The following is a 14462-nucleotide window of genomic DNA, read 5'->3' on the forward strand; positions in this document are numbered from 1 at the left end:
AGGCCTGGTTAATGATTAATGGCATTGGTCCATGGTTTAAAAAGTTTGGGAACCCCTGCTCCAGTATTTCACATTTCCATCCTGCAAAAATGACTCTGACTCTCTATCTTATCGAAGCCTCTCATAACTTTACAGACTTCTTTCAGGTTCCCTCTGCCTCCGGGTTCAGGGAAAACAATCCAAGCTTGCTTAATCTCTCTGAACAGCTAATACCTTTTAGCCCAGTCTGCTATGTCATTGTGGATTCCACATGTCTTAATCTTCCAGTCAACCTTGCCATATGCTTTACTGAAGTTCATGTAGACAGCATCCAATGTCCTATACCCTCTTCAGTCATCTTCACTACCTCCTCAAAAAACTCAGTCAAGTTTATAAGGCATGACCTGCCCTGCATAAAGTCAGATTGACCATCCATAGTAACGTTCCCTCAAAATTACAATCATTTGGCTATGGCAAGTAATAGGATGTCAGCCTTTGTGCAAAGATATAAACTCAGAAAGTTTCAAAATTATTTATTGAGATACCATACAGAGGAGGTCCCTCTGGCCCTTCAAGTCATGCTGCCCAGCCAATCCTAATCACAGGACAACTTACTAACCTACTAAACAATACATTTTTGGACTGTTAGAGGAAACTGGAGCACCCGTTCACAGGGAGAACCTAGAGTTCTTGGTGCCTAAGGAAAGCTACAAGCATCTATAAGGACAATACACACCCATGCAATCTTCTGTTTGAACTTCTTCCATCTGGCAGACGTTATAAGATTTTCTATGCCCGCACTTCCAGAATGAAAAATAGCTTTTTCCCCAGAGCTATAATTGCTCTGAACCAATCGATCAAGCATCATCCATAAATTTGTTACACTGCTACTTTAATACTGGTTTTATGGCTGTCCTGCATCTGAGTTGTGCTGGACGTTGCTTGTACTGGCTGGTTACTTGATTTTATTTATTGTTTATTTATTTTATTTGTTGTTTTATAGCATTGAGTATGAGAGTTGCAAACTCATTTTCGCTGTATTGGTGCATGACAAATAAGCTATTTCAATTTCAATTTCAACTCCTTACAGGCAGCGACGGGAATTGAACCTGGGTCGCTGGTACTGTAAAGTGTTTTGCTAATCACTACACTACCATGCTGTCCCATTCTGATGCTGGTGAGATTGGACTTGACACAGATGTGTAGATGTGGTCTCCATATTTAATGAATGATATGCTTGCAATGAAGCCATTGCTCAGAAGTTTCTTGTGATATTTGAAAAATGTTGAGTAAGCTGAATGAAAACTATTGGAGTTTGGAAGAATGAAGATTATGAAGAGATTCTTGAAGAAGTTGACAGGATTGAAAGAGGATTGAGCATTATTTGGGGAATTATAATTAAGGGTATAGTTTCAGAATAAGATCTCACATATTTGAGAGAGAGATAAAGGGACTTGCTTTTCTCAGAAGATTGAGAATCTTTATACCAGGTGTCCGAAGTTACAGATTAATTGAATTCAATTAAACTACAAGGAAATTAAGAGTCCCAGGGAAACAGCCAGAAGGAGGTACTGAGGCCAATCACAAGCAAGAGAAAATCTTTAAATGCATAAAGTCCAAGCACCATACAAAGTGCTGGAGGAACTCAGCAGGTCAGGCAGCATCTAGGAAAGAGTGAACAGTCATCAGTCCTGATGAATGGTCTTGGGTTGCAACGTTGACCGTCCTCTTTTCCATAGATGGGGCTGACCTGCTGAGTTCCTCCAACATTTTGTGTGTGTTGCTTAGTCCAAGTTCAGATCTTATGAGTGATGAAGCATATTCGAGAGGCCAACCAATTTAAACCTACTTTTTGTTTCTATATTCTTTTACAGCATAAAGATGATCTAGGTTGGATGAATTTCATTATTTCTTTCAGTTGAACATTAATTCTGATGCCAGTTAGTCATAGAGTCATAGAGCATGGAGTCAGGCCCTTGGCTCAGCTTGTCTAAGCCAACCAAGATGCTCAATAAGCTTATCCCATTTACCCATGTTTGGCCTATATTCTATCCACGCAGTTATCCAAATATCTTTTAAATATTGTGATTGGACCTCCCTCAAACACTTTCTTTGGTAGCTCATTTCATTCATGCCAATAAGTTGCCCCTCAGGTCCCTATTAAATATTTCTCCTCTCACCTTAAGCTTATGCCTTTAGTTTTGAGTTCCCCTTTGCTGTGAAATGGATGTGTTCCCCTTCAAACTTTCACCTTTCACACTTAACCCATGACCTCTAGTAATAGTCCTGCCTAACCTCAGTTGAAAAAGCCTGCTTTCATTCACCCTACCAACACCACTCAAGAGTGAAAGAGAGATAAGAGTTCATATTAGACCACTGGAAAATGATGCTGGTGACGTGGTAATGGGGGACAAAGAAATGGCAGGTGAACTTAATGAGTACTTTGCACCAGACTTCGTTGTGGAAGACACTAGCAGTGTGCCAGAGGTCCGTGAGTGTCAGGGAGCAGGAATGAGTGCCATTGCTATTACAAAGGAAAGAGTGCAGGGCAAAATCAAATGTCTTAAGGTGGATAAGTCACCTGGACCAAATGGACTACATCCCAGAGTCCTGAGAGAGGTCGGGGAAGAGAAGATGGATGCATTGGTCATGATCTTTCAAGAATCACTTGATTGTGGCATGGCCCTGGAGGACTGGAAGATTGCAAATATCACTCCACTCTTTAAGAGGGAGGAAGGCAAAAGAAAGGAAATTATAGGCCAGTTAACCTAACCTCAGTGGTCTGGGTAAGTGTTGGAGTCTAATATTAAGGATGAGGTTGCGGGGTACTTGGAGACTAATGATAAAATAAGTCAAAGTCAGCATGGTTTCTGTAAAGGGAAATCTTGCCTGACAAATCTGTCAGAGTTCTTCGAGGAAGTAACAAGCAGGGTGGACAAAGGAGGGGCAGTGGATGTCACTTACTTGGATTTTCAGAAAGCATTTGATAAGGTGCAACACATGAGGCTGCTTAACAAGATAAAATTCTATGGCCTTACAGGAAAGATACTGGCATAAACAGAGGAATGGCTGACAGGCAGGAGGCAGTGAGTCAGAATAAAAGGGGCCTTTTCTAGTTGGCCAATGATTAGTGGTGTTCCTCAGGGGTCAGTATTGGGACCGCTACTTTTCACATTGTTTGTCAGTGATTTGGGTAATGGAATTGATGGTTTTGTGGCAAAGTTTGTGGATGATACGGACATAGATGGAGGTAGGTAGTGCTAAGGAAGCAATGCGATTGCAGCCGGACCTAGACAGATTGGAAGAATGGGCAAAAAAGTGGCAGATGGAATACAATGTTGGGAAATGTATGATAATGCATTTTGGTAAAAGGAACAGTTATGTGGACTATTATCTAAATGGGGAAGGCGGCTGAAACTTCAATGGTGCAGGGGGACTTGGGAGGGACTTCGTGCAATATTCCCAGAAGGTTAATTTGCATGTAACGGTGGCATTTATTTAGGGGTGTGACGAGAATACACATAAAATTAAGGTGTTTGCTGGCCTGGGTTAGCATCAGTGGCATCAACAGTTGGTCTGCCACCTGTCCCCAGGGGGAGGAGAGATAAGGAACAATGAAGCAGCATCTGGAGATGTGTAATGAAGGGACGGGAGAGAGAGAGAGCTGTCTGGAGCAGCTCCCCCTTTGAACCCTGAACTGTTTGAAGTGATGGACCGGCGATCTGGAGATGTGTAATGAAGGGACGGGAGAGAGAGCTGTCTGGAGCGGCTCCCCCTTTGAACCCTGAACTGTTTGAAGTGATGGACAGGCGATACCCCAGCAGGGGGATAAAATGGGACAGGTTCGCTAAGGCAGGACACACACGACACCCGAGGTAACGAGACCCTGGAAGCGGTGCGCCTCTCACGAGTTGGTGGGAAGTACCGGACCTTAAACGCACAGGGTGGAAAGGTACGATCAGTGGGAACCCGATGTGTGTCCACCCTCGCTTGGGTGCCGGGTTCACAGCAGACGATCGACCGCATCTGGAGGAGGGGTCACAGTCGGTGACCTCAGGTGACATCACAAAGGACCCGCCTGGAAAGCTGCTTGTGAGCAATATCACAGGTCTGTGAGTGGAAGCCGTTTCTGAATGATCAGTCATTCCCGTTCTCTCTCTCTCTCCCCCCCTCACGTTGTCCATCGCCATGGCAACGATTACTGCGAACTGAACTAAATTGAACTGAACTTTGCGTTACTTTGAAACTGGTCATTTACCCCTAGACAACGATAGAGCTTGATTGATGCTGTTATCTTAATTCTGTGCACATGTGTGTTTATCATTGCTGAACTGTTGCATTTATTATCCTTTCGATTACTGTGGTGCTTGTCTCTTTAATAAAACTTTCTTAGTCCCAGTAATCCAGACTCCAACTGAGTGATCCATTTCTGCTGGTTTGGCAACCCAGTTACGGGGTACGTAATAGGGGAATCGAATATAAAAGCAAGGAAATAATGATGAGGCTTTATAAGGTACTATAAGGAGCATTTGGCAGTTTTGGGCCTGTACTCACTGGAATTTAGAACAATACAGGGGTATCTCATTGAAACCTACTGAATGTTGAAAGGACTAGATGGGGTGGATGTGGAGAGGATATTTCCTATGGAGGGGGTATCCAGAACTAGAGGGCACAGCCTCAAAATTGAGGGGTGACCTTTTAGAACAGAGGTAAGGAGGAACTTCTTTTAGCCAGAGAGTGGTGAATCTGTGGAATGCCCTGCTACTGAATGTGGAGGAGGCCAAGTCCGTGGGTATATTTAAGGTGGAAGTTGATTGTTCCCTGATCAGTCAGGGCATCAAAGGATGCAGCGAGAAGGTAGGTGTATGGGGTTGAGTGGGATCTGGGATTAGCCATGATGGAATGATGGAGCACACTCAAGGGGCTGAGTGACCTAATTCTGCTCCTAGGTCGTATGGTCTTATGATTTTCCAATACTTGTCGTGACTCTGGTTTCTCTACGTTCCTACAAATGGAAGCTCTTTCTCTGCTCCATTAAAAAACCCTTTACAATATTGAACACTTCAATTAAATATCCCTTTTACATAATCCACTCTGAGAACAGCCCAGAGCTTTCCCTCTGCTGTTATTATGGTAGTCTTCCTTAATGATTGCCCAAGGGAATCCCTTCTGAGGCATGCCCAGAATCAGACATAATACCTGTACTCCAGTAGACAGCTGACTGGTGACTTATGAAGTTGTAGCACAACTTTTTGTTTGTTCTTTTTGTCTGAAAGTTAATATACAGCTAGCGTGAGAGTTCTCAATGTTCATAAGATCAGCCAATAATACTTGTTGATACTATGGGAATATCAGTCATAATGCACCTGTACATAATTGTTAAGATATGTTTCATGTATAGTACAGTGCAAAAATCGTAGGCATATGTATCTAGCCAGGGTGCCTAAGATTTTGCACGGTATTGTATTTGTCAAGGTGGAGCAGAGAGTGAGTTTGTAAATCTGGTGGGAGCAAAGGATGTTGGGAATGGTGAGGGTGGAGTGCCAGGGGAGGGATGTGGGACACAAGGCAGTGAAGGAGCGCCAGGGTGGGTGTTGGCACAGGTGCAGGCACACCCATCCCTGAGACACCAGACAAGGTCATTTGAATCCAAACAATAGGTTTATTGATCATTACAGAATGTCTCTCTGGTGCTTCCCACCCCTTCCCGCTCCTTCCCTCTCCCTTTCCCTTTTCCCAACCATGATTCGCCTCTCCCTGCCCCCTTCCCATCTCAGTACACAACAGAGACCCATATCTGAATTGGGTTTATCATCACTCACATATGTCATGAAATTTGTTTTTTGCAGCAGCAGTACAGTGTAATATTACTAGGGTGCTGTGCAAAACTCTTAGGCACACTAGCTACACATGCATGTTTCAGACTTTTGCACAGTACTATATACATGCTCATGTATCAGTACATCCTCAAACCTTTTCCGCCTTTTGATAAGATTGCAGCTGAACTTGCCCTTTTAGTTTTACAACCCTTAATTTCCTTTGTGTCTAAAATTTATTGACGTCAGTCATAAGCAGGCTCATTGATTGACCACCCACAGATGCAGAGGATTCCAAAGGTTCTCAAGGGAGCTTCTCCTCACCATAGTCCTATTTCTTCATGTTTAATCTTGTAACAATGATCTACAGTTAGACAGTGTGGCAGAGGGAGGAGCTTCTCAAAATCTACTCTGTGTAATACAGAGTTTCAGGTTTCAATGAGTTCATCCATTATTCTTCTGAATTCAGATATATAATATATATATATACATATATATATATATATATATATATATATATACACACACATATTTTAATTCATCTCTCCGCAAAGACAATGAGATCCAATTGATAAACACGAGGGAATCTGCAGATGCTGGAAATCCAAAGCAAAAGTGCTGGAGGAACCTGGCAGGTCAGGCAGCATCTGTGGAAATGAATAAGCAGTCAACGTTTTGGGCTGAGACCCGTCTTCAGGACCGAGAAAGAAGGGGGAAGATGCCATAATGAAAACATGGGGAGGTGGAGGGGGAGAAGGCTAGCTGGAAGTTGATAGGTGAAACCAGGTGGTCAAGAAAGGCCAAAATCCAATTAATCTAATTTTAGCAATTAATCTGGCAGATCAATATTGCACCATTTTAAAGAAAAATGTATCCTGCCTCAGATAAACAGAGCAATCACACACTCATTCCAGCTGTAATCTCACCAAAGCTGTACCTTACAATGAAATTTCCTTGTTCTTGTATTCCAACAAGTTTGCAATGAAAGTTGACACAGAAAAAACTGTGGAATTCATTAGCACAGATGACCGTAGAGGCCAAGTCATTTTGTATAATTAAAACGGAGGTTGCTAGGTTCCTGTTTAGTAAGGTGTCGGTGTAGGTCTCCTTTGCAATAACATAGTGACGTGAGAACACAATGGCAAACGTTATGGGGAGAAGACAAGAGAATAGTGTTGAGAGGGACAATAAATCAGCCATGATCGAATGGTGGAGCAAATTCGATGGAACAAGTGGTCTAATTCTGCTTCTATGTCTTAGGGTCTTGTGGTTTAAATGTTAACAATCTAATTAGGATGAACTGCATGTGTCTGCACAACAACTTCCTTTCACTTGTTTACAAGATTCCTTAATTACCTCCACAAATCAATATTTATACAATGTGGAAAATGTTAACAATAGCTGCAAGACACCCCCTCCCCCCGGCCATTAAAAGGAACACTGCTCTTCTATTCTGTCCATAGTGGCCGCTTACAAACTTGCCCACATTGCATTCCATCTGCCATCTCCTCCTTGAATCATTTTTTTTTTGAGCTCTGTATATCTTGCAGAATCTTCATGTCCTCCTCAAAGCTGATAACCCCACCTGGCTTTGAATTATCAGCAAACAAGGAAAGAGCACACACATTTTACTCATTTAAACCATTGATATCGAATTAAACTGCTGAATCTCGAGTACTGATCCTTCTGAGACCTACCAACTATACGCCGGATCGAGCTCGGGTCTGTGCCGAAATCAACTTGTCCAGCTGTACCAAACCACCTGAGATTTATTCTCTTATTGAGCCATTGTTGCAACAATCAACAATGTTTGAGCAAATTGAACCTTTGAACTCATATCAGCAGAGGTTCAAAGATTACGTGGTCACAGTGGCCTCTTTGAACAGGTGTTGGCTACTTGCCACAGGGTTACAGGAGTGAAATTCCACTATGGAAGGAATGATCTTGAGTAAGTGCTGTGTGAGCAGTCTGTCCATACATATAAACTTTAAACCCAAACTACTGGTTGGAGTACCTGTCATAAAACAGTTCCAGCAGTGCGGCAGGAGGTTCAGCCTTAAGCACTCCACTTCAACTGACTGTTTTTAGCTGCTCAACTAACAGGTATGTAAAATGGCTTTTACTCTGTTGATTTAAAATGGTATAGTTACCCTTGTATAAACAGCACCATGCTTTTGACATTTTGAGTCCTATGCTCATGATAAGGTGAAAATAATAACAGTTTTCTTCTACTCTCGTCTTTCTATTTGATATACTTGACATTTAAACAGGATTTTTTCCGAGCTGAGTGAAAAATTTTCTTTAACTGTAGCCTTTCAGCTCAGGAAAATCCAATTCTAACTTTCAGGTCCTTTGCTGAAGATTTTGAGTTTATAAAATTAAACTGATGCACAATATTACTAAAGATTGGAATCTACTGGAGATCTGATAAAGAGTTACAAGATTATGAGAGGCATGGTGTGGGAGGGAGGGATTGGTGTTTGGCTGTTCATGCTTTGCTTCTTAGCTAATTTGGCAGAACATTGTGGGTCGAATAGCCTGTTCCTGTGCTGTACTATTTTAACGGCAAAATCAGAAGTGTGCTAATGATATTTTTTTTACCCATTTGTGGTTTATGATTCTGTGTTTTGTGAGGACAGAATTAAAACTGATCAATGCCCTGGTTAAAAGGTTATACCTATCAGTGTTGGACTCCATTGCATTGACATAGTGACGTGTGACCCAAATGGAAAATCAAAACTAATCAAGAGAGTGCTGATGTTGGAATCTGGAGCAAATGAGTTTTCTGGAGAAACTCAGTGAGTTGAACAGCATCTGTGAGAGGAAATGAATTGTTACTGTGTTAGTCAAAATCCTGCATTGAGATTTGGGTCCTGATACTGCTCGACCTGCTGAGTTCCTCCCGCAGATTGTTGAAATGAACTGAATTTGTTTTAAAAAGTATAATTGATAACAATGCATATTGTAGCATCTGGAGATAGACTTGAGTTAAAAATCAGTAATTTCAGATTAAACTCTAGAGATTCTACAGATGTTGGAAAGCCAGAGTAACACACTAAATGTCGGAGGAACTCAGCATCTATGGAAAGGAATAAACATTCGCCACTTTGGGCCAAGACCCTTCATCAGACTGTTTTGTTTTGATGTTTTTCTTTGCCAAAGTAATTTTCTAAAATAACTTAGATACTGTTCAGTATCGACAGTGACTGGCGCATACACTCTCATTTCTAACAGATAAATATTTAATTTTATTTTTATTTGTTCTTGGTGAATATTGCTTTTTTCATTTTGTAGCTTTATTTTTCCTTAACATTGGATTTTTAATTTTCTTGTTTACTGTTTATGTCAATAATCAGACTTGGCAGAAAAAAATTCTCATTAGATGAAATATCTTTAGCCTATATTAGTTTGGTTGCAATCAGTTTGAAAGCTCCTATATTCAGCATGAAGGTATCTATATTTTTAATTTTGAAATGAATGTAGCAGATTTCTATGTGACTGCAGACTTTTTTACCTATTGCAGCACCAATAAAATCAATTCAACGTCTTGTCAGCAGAACGTCAGGATTTTGCCCTGTGAGCTTTGTACTTTGTGAAATGTGAACGTTGATGTGCCATGTCGGGTAATCTCCACAATAACAAACAGATGACTGATTATCCTTTGAATAGTAGCAATGCTTGTAATTGCTGTTCCGAGCTAAAGGTTACTCAATCAAAAATTTAACAGCTGAAATAAAAGCTTTGATTTATTTGGACATAGGTTTAATTTGTTGATGGTCTTTTGAATTTGCTGTTGGTGCATCTAGTGTTGCTAGCTCTTTCAAACTTTCAGAACTACTATTGAATGCTTTTCCCGATAGTGGATGTGTTAATCAATCAGAATATAGACCTTGCTTCTAACTAACAAGACTACACATGAAGGGTTAGCTAATAGCAACACACACAAAATACTGTAGGAACTCAGCAGTCAGGCAGCATCTGTGGGAAAGAGTAAACTGTCAACATTTCAGGCTGAGACCCTTCCTCAGGACTCATGCTGGACTCTCCTGAAGAAGGGTCTCGACCTGAAATGTCAACTGTTTACTCTTTTCCATAGATACTGCCTGGCCTGCTGAGATCCTCCAGTATTTTGTGTGTGTGTTGCTTTGGATTTCCAGCATCTGCAGATTTTCTCATGTTTGTAGCTAATTAATGACATCTCCTATATAATCATTCTATAATGGAGGGCAATTTTCATTGAACTATATCTGTGGTAGAACTGTGCATCCCAGGAATCCAAAAGTATCAAGTTGATGTCATATGGGCAAAAACTTAAATTTCTCTGAGAGAAGATTGCATTAGGCTGTGTTATTTTATTTATTAGAGTCAGAATCAGGTTTAGTATCACTGACTTGTGTCATGAAATAGTTTTGTAGCAGCAATACACTGCAATACTAGGGGAACCAATATCCTGGTGGGGAGATTTGCGAAGGCTACTGGGGAGACTTTAAATTAGAATGGTTGGTGGGGGAGTGGGAATCAAATTGAAGAGACTAGGAGAGAGGAGGTTAGTTCACAAATAGAGAAAGCTAGTAGACAGTGTGTGAGGGAGGATAGGCAGGGGACAGAGAACGGGAGCACTCAGACCGAAGATGTAGGGGAGAAGGAAGAAAAAGGTAACAAAGTTGTTTGCTCCATTAGGGATAAACAGAGAGTAAGAGGTGGAGAGTTTTTTAAATGCATCTATTTTAATGCTAGGAGCATTGTAAGAAATGTGGATGAGTTTAGAGCATGGGTTGATACCTGGAAATATGATGTTGTAGCTATTAGTGAAATATGGTTGCAGGAGGGGTGTGATTGGCAACTAAATATTCCTGGATTTTGTTGCTTCAGGTGTAATAGAATTGGAGGGGCAAGAGAGGGAGGTGTTGCATTGCTTGTCAGGGAAAATATTACAGCGGTGCTTTGGCAGGATAGATTAGAGGACTTGTCTAGGGAGGCTATTTGGGTGGAACTGAGGAATGGGAAAGGTGTAGTAATGCTTATAGGGGTGTATTATAGACCACCTAATGGGGAGCGAGAATTGGAGGAGCAAATTTGTAAGGAGCTAGCAGATATTTGTAGTAAGCACAAGGTTGTGATTGTGGGAGATTTTAATTTTCCACACATAGACTGGGAAGCCCATTCTGTAAAAGGGCTGGATGGTTTGGAGTTTGTAAAATGTGTGCAAGATAGTTTTTTGCAGCAATACATAGAGGTACCAACTAGAGAAGGGGCAGTGTGGATCTCCTGTTAGGGAATGAGACAGGGCAGGTGATGGAGGTATGTGTTGGGGAGCACTTCAGGTCCAGTGATCACAATGCCATTAGTTTCAATATAATTATGGAGAAGGATAGGACTGGACCCAGGGTTGAGATTTTTGATTGGAGAAAGGCTAACTTTGAGGAGATGCGAAAGGATTTAGAAGGAGTGGATTGGGACAATTTGTTTTATGGGAAGGATGTAATAGAGAAATGGAGGTCATTTAAAGGTGATATTTTGAGGGTACAGAATCTTTATGCTCCTGTTAGGTTGAAAAGAAAGGTTAAAAGTTTGAGAGAGCCATGGTTTTCAAGGGATATTGGAAACTTGGTTCGGAAAAAGAGAGAGATCTACAATAAATATAGGCTACTTGGAGTAAATGAGGTGCTCGAGGAATATAAAGAATGTAGAAAGAATCTTAAGAAAGAAATTAGAAAAGCTAAAAGAAGATATGAGGTTGCTTTGGCAAGTAAGGTGAAAATGAATCCAAAGGGTTTCTACATTATCTTAGTAGCAAAAGGATAGTTAGGGATAAAATTGGTCCCTTAGAGAATCAGAGTAGACGGCTATGTGCGGAGCCAAAAGAGATTTTGAACAATTTTGTTTCTTCGGTATTCATTAAGGAGAAGGATATTGAGTTGTGTAATGTAATGGAAACAAGTAGGGTAGTTATGGAAACTATGATGATTAAGGAAGAGGAAGTACTGGCGCTTTTAAGGAATATAAAAGTGGATAAGTCTCCGGGTCCTGACAGGATTTTCCCTAGGACCTTGAAGGAAGTTAGTGTGGAAATAGCAGGGGCTCTGACAGAAATATTTCAAATGTCATTAGAAACGGGGATGGTGCTGGAGGACTGGCATATTGCTCATTCTGTTCCATTGTTTAAAAAGGGTTCTAAGAGTAAACCTAGCAATTATCGGCCTGTGATTTTGACGTCAGTGGTGGGTAAATTGATGGAAAGTATTCTTAGAGATGGTATATATAATTATCTGGATAGACAGGGCCTGATTAGGAACAGCCAACATGGATTTGTGCATGGAGTAAGTATGCAGGGATAGGTGGAGTTGTGGATAATGAAGTAGGTTTTCAAAGCTTGCAGAGAGATTTAGGCCAGTTAGAAGAGTGGGCTAAAAGATGGCAGATAGAGTTTAATGCTGATAAATGTGAGGTTTGGTAGGACTAATCAAAATAGAACATACATGGTAAATGGTAGGGCATTGAAGAATGCAGTAGAACAGAGGGATCAAGGAATAATGGTGCATAGTTCCCTGAAGGTGGAATCTCATGTGGATAGGGTGGTGAAGAAAGCTTTTGGTATGCTGGCCTTTATTAATCACAGCATTGAGTATAGGAGTTGGGATGTAATGTTGAAATTGTACAAGGCCAAATTTGGAGTATTGTGTACAGTTCTAGTCACCAAATTATAGGAAAGATGTCAACAAAATTGAGAGAATACAGAGAAGATTTACTAGAATGTTACCTGGATTTCAGCACCTAATTTACAGAGAAAGGTTGAACAAGTTGGGTCTTTATTCTTTGGAGCGTAGAAGGTTGAGGGGGGACTTGATAGAGGTATTTAAAATTATGAGAGGGATAGATAGAGTTGACGTGGATAGGCTTTTTCCATTGAGAGTGGGGGAGATTCAAACAAGAGGACATGAGTTGAGAGTTAAAAGGCAAAAGTTTAGGGGTAACATGAGGGGAAACTTCTTTACTCAGAGAGTGGTAGCTGTGTGGAACGAGCTTCCAGCAGAAGTGGTTGAGGCAGGTTTGATGTTGTCATTTAAAGTTAAATTGGATAGATATATCGACAGGAACGGAATGGAGGGTTATGGGCCGAGTGCAGGTGGGTGGGACTAGGTGAGAGTAAGAGTTTGGCATGGACTAGAAGGGCCGAGATGGCCTGTTTCCATGCTGTAATTGTTAACTGGTTATATGGTTATAATGCTTAAAACAATATTACTACTAGTTACAATACATATTAAAAAGAAGTGCAAAAAAAAACAAAATAGTGAGGTAGTGTTCATGGACCATTCAGAAATCTGATAGTAGAGGGGAAGAAGTTGTTCCTAAAATGCTCCCTGGTGCTTCTTTGTGTTGTGGCTGTCTGAGGGAAGACAAATCTCAGGGCCATATCTGCATACATGCTTTGATAACAAATGTGCTTTGAATTGTTTGAGTGTGTATCCTCAGGCTCCTGTACCACCTCCTTGATGTTAGTAATGAGGATCCTTAATGATAGATGGTGCCTATGAGAACATATTTAACAGTAATACAACTTGCTCCTATTGTGTAGGTGATTAGTAAACCCTGAGGAGAGTTGATAGGAATGCGGGGAGATGAAATGACTTTGTGTAGGATTAGTGTAATGGCGGGTAGTTGATGGTTGCTCTGGACTCGGGGGTGTGTGCGAAGATTCCGCTTCCATACTGTGTAACATCCTACAACTCGGGGTCCCTACCAGTAATAACAGCAAACAATCACAAAGACCTGATTTTCTAGAACAAACTAAAGATCATGCTGCATTTCCCTAATGGGTAAACTTATTCAATGTAAACATCAGGGCAGATATTTCAGCCACTGTCTGCTGTTACTTACAAATCTTTTCCCTTTTAAAAAGCCAACTCTTTCATTAAATATAAATTTTACAAAACTATCGTGCTTGACTGCAAACTGCTGCAACATTCACGGACTCAGGGTCTTGGACGTTTTTTACGCAACTGTATTTTACTGATATCATGTACGTGCTTGCTATCTTATATGCGCTGTATGTGCCTTGTGTTGTGTATGACTGTTGGTATTGTGTTTTGCACCTTGGCCCTGGAGTAAACTGTTTTGTTTGGCTGTATTTGTGTATGCTTGAATGACAGTTAAAGAGATCCAAATTGTGACAAAGCTATTTGACATTGTTTTGTAGGTCACTTTATTTGTTCTTTTAAACTTTCTCTCACTATTGCGGGTAATTTCCTGCAGAGAACTAATATGAATTCCTTCAGCATCTCTCCAGTTCATAAAATCTCATGGGAGTGGAAGAGACAATTAATTTAACCATCTCTCCGGGCTTCGCTCATTCTCAATGAATAGATGTCTTGGGTTAAGCCTACTGAGTCACTGACCATCATGTACCATTTTAAATACCCCACTTTATTCTCCTCATACTTCAGTATCAGAATCTCATTTAAAAGTTCAAAGTGAATTTCTTGTCAAAGTACAACCCTGAGATTCTCAATAAACCTGTAATAGAATAATAACCATAACAGAATCAATGGAATACCACACCAATCTCCATCCCATATGCTGATTCATCACCACCTTTGATCTGGCCTACGACAGAGGCATCATCAGCAAACTTGAACATGACATTGGAGCTGTGCTGAACCACACAGT

At 40.9% G+C, this 14462-nt stretch overlaps 1 protein-coding gene across 2 annotated transcripts in view; it reads left to right on the forward strand.

Annotated features, from left to right (window-relative positions):
- Positions 1-14462, forward strand: part of acsl5 (acyl-CoA synthetase long chain family member 5) — a 114007-nt gene that overhangs the window by 37346 nt on the left and 62199 nt on the right. Inside the window, exon 1 of one of the 2 annotated variants that reach the window (XM_072239534.1) lies at positions 7803-7898. The exons of the other annotated variant lie outside the window; for it this stretch is intronic. The gene's annotated coding sequence lies outside the window, so the exon portion shown is untranslated. Of the gene's footprint in view, positions 1-7802; positions 7899-14462 lie in introns of those variants that run through there. 2 annotated transcript variants of the gene reach the window in all.

The sequence above is a fragment of the Mobula birostris genome, chromosome 21 (assembly GCF_030028105.1).
Source record: "Mobula birostris isolate sMobBir1 chromosome 21, sMobBir1.hap1, whole genome shotgun sequence".
Lineage (NCBI taxonomy): Eukaryota > Metazoa > Chordata > Chondrichthyes > Myliobatiformes > Myliobatidae > Mobula > Mobula birostris.